Source organism: Bos indicus, chromosome 10 (genome assembly GCF_029378745.1).
Source record: "Bos indicus isolate NIAB-ARS_2022 breed Sahiwal x Tharparkar chromosome 10, NIAB-ARS_B.indTharparkar_mat_pri_1.0, whole genome shotgun sequence".
Lineage (NCBI taxonomy): Eukaryota > Metazoa > Chordata > Mammalia > Artiodactyla > Bovidae > Bos > Bos indicus.
In genome coordinates this window covers 81,974,062-81,980,193 of record NC_091769.1, presented here as the reverse complement: position 1 = coordinate 81,980,193, position 6,132 = coordinate 81,974,062, and positions in this window count along the sequence as shown.

Here is a 6,132-nt window from a genome sequence, read left to right as displayed (position 1 = left end):
TGATTATATTCTTTGCATCCAAAGATGGAGAAGCTCTATATAGTCAGCAAAAACAAAACAGGGAACTGACTGTGATGAACTACTTATTGCAACATTCAGACTTAAATGATACTAGAACATTCAGGTATGACCTAAATCAAATCCCTTTATGATTCAGTGGAAGTGAGAAATAGATTCAAAGGATTAGATAGACAGAGTGCCAATGAACTATGGACTGAGGTTTGTAACATTGTACAGGAGGCAGTGATCAAACCATCCCCAAGGAAAAGAAATGCAAAAAGGCAAAATGGTCGTCTGAGGAGGCCTTACAAATAGCTGAGAAAAGAAGAGAAGTGAAAAGGCAAAAGAGAAAAGGAAAGATAAACCCATCTTAATGCAGAGTTCCAAAGAATAGCAGGGATAAATGAAAGCCTTTTTAAGTGATCAGTGCAGAGACTAGAGATCTCTTCAAGAAAATTAGAGATACCAAGGGAACATTTCATGCAAAGTCGGGCACAATAAAGGACAGAAATGGTATGGACCTAACAGAAGCAGAAGAAATTAAGAAGAGCTGGCAGTAATACACAGAAGAACTGTACAAAAAGATTTTAACTACCCAAATAACCAAAATGGTGTGCACTCACCTAGAGCCGGACATCCTGAAATGTGAAGTCAAGTGGGCCTTAGGAAGCATCACTACGAACAAAGCTAGTGGAGGTGATGGAATTCCAGCTGAGCTATTTCAAATCCTGAAAGATAATGCAGTTAAAGTGCAGCACTCAATATGCCAGCAAATTTGGGAAACTCACAGGACTGGAAAAGGTCAGTTTTCATTCCAATTGCAAAGTGGGGCAATGCCAAAGAATGTTCCAACTACTATACAATTGCACTCATTTCAGATGCTAACAAGGTAATGCTCAAAATCCTTCAAGTTAAGCTTCAGCAGTACATGAACTAGAACTTCCAGATGTTCAAGCTGGATTTAGAAAAGGTGGAGGAACCAAAGGTCAAATTGCCAACATCCATTGGATCATGGAAAAAAGCATGAGAAAGCAAGAGAATTCTGGAAAAATACCTATTTCTGCTCTATGCTAAAGCCTTAGACTGTATGGATCACAACAAACTGTGGAAAATTCTTCAAGAGATGGGAATACCAAACCACCTTACCTTCCTGATGCAAACCGTGTATGCAGGTCAAGAAGCAACAGTTAGAATGGACATGGAACAACAGACTGGTTCCAAATTGGGAAAGGAGTACATCAAGACTGTATATGTTTACCCTGTTTATTGAACTTAGATGCAGAGTACATCATGCAAAATTCCAGGCTGGATGAAGTACAAACGGGAATCAAGATTGCAGGGAGAAATATCAATAACCTCAGATATGCAGATGACACCACCCTTACGGCAGATATCTAAGAACTAAAGAGCCTCTTAATGCAAGTGAAAGAGGAGAGTGAAAAACCTGGCTTAAAACCCACCACTCAAAAAACTAAGATCATGGCATCTGATCATCACTTGATGGCATATAGATGGGTAAACAGTGGAAACAGTGTCAGACTTTATTTTTGGGGGCTCCAAAATCACTGCAGATGGTGACTGCAGCCATGAAATTAAAAGATGCCTACTCCTTGGAAGAAAAGCTATGACCAACGTAGACAGCATATTAAAAAACAAAGACATTACTTTGCTGACAAAGGTACATCTAGTCAAAGCTATGGTTTTTCCAGTAGTCATGTATGGATGTGAGGGTTGGACTATAAAGAAAGCTGAGGGCCAAAGAATTGATGCTTTTGAACTGTGGTGTTGGAGAAGACTCTTGAGAGTCCCTTGGACAGCAAGAAGATTCAACCAGTCAATCCTAAAGGAAATCAGTCCTGAATATTCATTGGAAGGACTGATGCTGAAGCTGAAACTCCAATACTTTGGCCACCTCATGTAAAGAACTGACTCATTGGAAAAGACCCCAGTGATGGGAGAGATTGAAGGCAAGAGAAGGGAATGACAGAGGATTAGATGGTTGGATGGCATCACCAACTCGATGGACATGAATTTGAGTGAGCTCAGGGAGTTGATGATGGACAAGGAAGCCTGGTGTGCTGCAGTCCATGGGGTTGCAAAGAGTTGGACACAACTGGGTGACTGAACTGAACTGAATGAAGATAATGGAAACCTCCTTCAAAAGGTCTTCTGCATGCACTGTCGTATTCAGTGTCCCTGACCCTGCAGCAGGCACTGTTGACCCATGCCTCTGCTAGAGTCTCCTCAAGACTCACAGGCAAGTCTGGGTCAGCCTCTTTTGGACTGCTCTTTTCTCCTGGGTCCTGGTGCACACAAGGTTTTGTTTGTGTCCTCCAAGAGTCTGTTTCCCCAGTCCTGTGTAAGTTCTGTAATCAAATCCTACTGGCCTCCAAAGTCAAATTCCCTGGGGGTTCTCAGTCCCTTTGCCAGACCCCCAGGTTGGGAAATCTGTCGTGGTTCCTAGAACTTTCTTAACAGTGTGAGAATTTATTTGGTATAATTGTTCTGCAGTTTGTGGGTTGTCTGCTTGGTGGCTCTATGGTGGGGTTAATGGTGACTTCCTCCAAGAGGGCTTATGCCACACACTGTGTGACCTAGGTCTGCTGCAGCAAGAGCCACTGCCCCTGCGGCAGGCCACCGCTGACCTGTGCCTCCACAGGAGATACTCAAACACCCCAAGGTTGGTCTGGCTCAGTCTCTGTGGGGTCTCTGGGTGTAGTGTGCACAAGATTTTGTTTCAGCCCTCCAAGCATCTCTGCTGAGTATGGGGTTTGATTCTAGACATGATTTTGCCCCTCCTACCATCTTGCTGGGGCTTCTCCTTTGCCCTTGGATGTGGGGCATCTTTTTTTGGTGGGATCCAACATTCTCCTGTCAATGGTGGTTCATCAGCAAGTTGCAATTTTGAAGTTCTTGCAGGAGAAGATGAGCACATGTCCTTCTACTCTGCCATCTTGCTCCATCGATTTGATGGAGCGCCACCTTGCTCCATCAAAGCCTTCTTAGATAACCATTTTGCCCTTTTGCATTTCTTTTTCTTGGGAATAGTTTTGATCAATTCCTCTTGTACAATGTTACGAACCTCCATCCATAGTTCTTCAGGCACTCTACCTGACTCCTAAGGTCATATATTAGCCACTTCGCATAGTTCTTTGGAGCAATGATCCAATTCATCTTATACAAAGAACTGTACAGCCCCACTTGGACCATTTTGAGGACTGACGCTAGTTATTGGTCTAGATGCTATGAGGGAAAATTAAGGACAGATCTTCAGGAGTGTAAGCATAATCTTTGGTGAAGCCTGGTCTCCAGGTAATGAGAGGCTGCTCTCTTATAGCAAGCGTTAAGGAATGAGTTATGCTGGCCCAGAGTGTTCAAGAAAATCTCCCGATTCAAGTTTTCAAATGTATCCCCTCAAATGTTCTCATCCCAAGTCTTAAGGTAACACTTCTCTCCTAAGAGGACCTTTTTTTTTTAATTTTATTTTATTTTTAAACTTTACATAATTGTATTAGTTTTGCCAAATATCGAAATGAATCCGCCACAGGTATACATGTGTTCCCCATCCTGAACCCTCCTCTCTCCTCCCTCCCCATACCATCCCTCTGGGTCGTCCCAGTGCACCAGCCCCAAGCATCCAGTATCGTGCATCGAACCTGGACTGGCATCTCATTTCATACATGATATTTTACATGTTTCCATGCCATTCTCCCAAATCTTCCCACCCTCTCCCTCTCCCATAGAGTCCATAAGACTATTCTATACATCAGTGTCTCTTTTGCTGTCTCGTACACAGGGTTATTGTTACCATCTTTCTAAGTTCCATATATATGCGTTAGTATACTATATTGGTGTTTTTCCTTCTGGCTTACTTCACTCTGTATAATAGGCTCCAGTTTCATCCACCTCATTAGAATTGATTCAAATGTATTCTTTTTAATGGCTGAGTAATACTCCATTGTGTATATGTACCACAGCTTTCTTATCCATTCATCTGCTGATGGACATCTAGGTTGCTTCCATATCCTGGCTATTATAACCAGTGCTGCGATGAACATTGGGGTACACGTGTCTCTTTCCCTTCTGGTTTCCTCAGTGTGTATGCCCAGCAGTGGGATTGCTGGATACAAAAAACCTCGAATAGCCAAAGCAATCTTGAGAAAGAAGAATGGAACTGGAGGAATCAACCTACCTGACTTCAGGCTCTACTACAAAGCCACAGTTATCAAGACAGTATGGTACTGGCACAAAGACAGAAATATAGATCAATGGAACAAAATAGAAAGCCCAGAGATAAATCCATGCACATATGGACACCTTATCTTTGACAAAGGAGGCAAGAATATACAATGGATTAAAGACAATCTCTTTAACAAGTGGTGCTGGGAAATCTCGTCAACCACTTGTAAAAGAATGAAACTAGAACACTTTCTAAGAGGACCTTTAATTTTTATGTAGGAAACATACCAGAGACCTAAATCTTTATAATTTTGCAGATGTGTGACAAATCTTGGGTATTATTTTCAGCACAGTCTGTAGGCTGATTCTCTGTGAACATTTAGAGGTCTTGGGACTTTAATACCATGCCCAACTTTACAACTAAGACAGGGAAGGGATAAAAGTAAATCAAGCATACATTAGTGAGTGACCACGTGAGCAACTAGGACACAGTTCTCCTGTGGATTCTCTGAGAGACACTGTCAGACACCTCAGAATTGTTCCATGAGGACTCGGGGAACTGTGAGATTTATTCGCAAAATCTTTATCATTGATTAAGAGTTGCTTCCAGATGTATTAACTCCTTTTTGCTTCTAGCCTGCTCTGTGGATGGGCCAAATACACTGCTGTAAAGTCAGAAGCCACTAGTCTGTATAGGAATTGTCATCATACTACAAAAGGTCAAATGCATGTAATCCTTGGCTCAGCATCTATTTTCTAGGGAACCTGGGTGCAGTAGCTGGTGGCCCACCCTGCGCCTCCCTGATCCACTTAAGTTCACTGTGCAGGAGGCAGTTTCCTGCTGTGACAATTTCCATCCTGTGGCAGCTTCCTACTTCAAATGCTGTATCTCACTTCTTTTTCTGACAGCTTTCTCCTACGACATGGAGGGATATTCTAAGGTGTGTTTCACATGACTTAGAGAGTTTACAGGGAATGGCTCCAGTAGCCCACAGTGGAAATTTGCTCATAATATACTCAGTTTTGTGCCTCCCATGTAAATTAACTCCACCTAAACCCTGATCTCAGTGCATACTTTTTAGGGAACTCCAATTATGACTCTATGTTCATTATGAGGAGGTTAATTTTAACCACTAATCTTGATATAATTGACAGATTCAGCCTAATTAACTCAGCCAACATAAAATAACAATGCAGCTTTTCCTAAAATTAGAAATATTGTAAACATTACAACTTCTTGAAAAAACTTTGCAAGGAAGATAATATGACTCTAACAAATTAAAATATAATACAGAATCTTAATTTGTTGGTAAAACATTGGAACAACTGGATAGCCATTTGAAAAAAACACATGTGGTTGGGTTTCTATTTCATTTCTTTTTTGGTCATTGTTGTTGTACCGTTGATTCTTTTTATCACTGGAAGGAGCCATAACAATTAACCCTTGCTGATGGAGAGGGGGGAGAAGGAGTTAAGTGTGGGGACTTCTCTGGTAGTCCAGTGGTTAAGACTCCACACTTCAAGAGAAGGGTACACAGGTTCCATCCCTGGTCAGGGAACCGAGATCCCACATGCCGCATGGTACAGCCCCTCCCCCTCAAAAAGAGTTAAGTGTTGCCCGTATTCATATGATATGGTTTTTGAACATGCATGTGGGAATGTCTGGTAGACAACTGGTTAAATGAGAGTGGAGTTGCAGGGAGAACTGGAGATCTAGAGCTAGGTGTCACTACCCTGCAGGTGACGTTAGAACTCTGAGTCTGGATGGCTGAGGCTCCTTATGTTGTTCTCATATATTTAGAATTGTTCTTGGGAACTCTAGTCACCCTCAACCCTCATATGATAATCGCTGCAAAATCAAAAAAGAGAAGTGTGGCCTTCTGAAGACTTTGTGTAGAATAATTTACACTTTACTCTTTCTATCTTTTCCCCTGTTAGGTTTTAGAAATATTA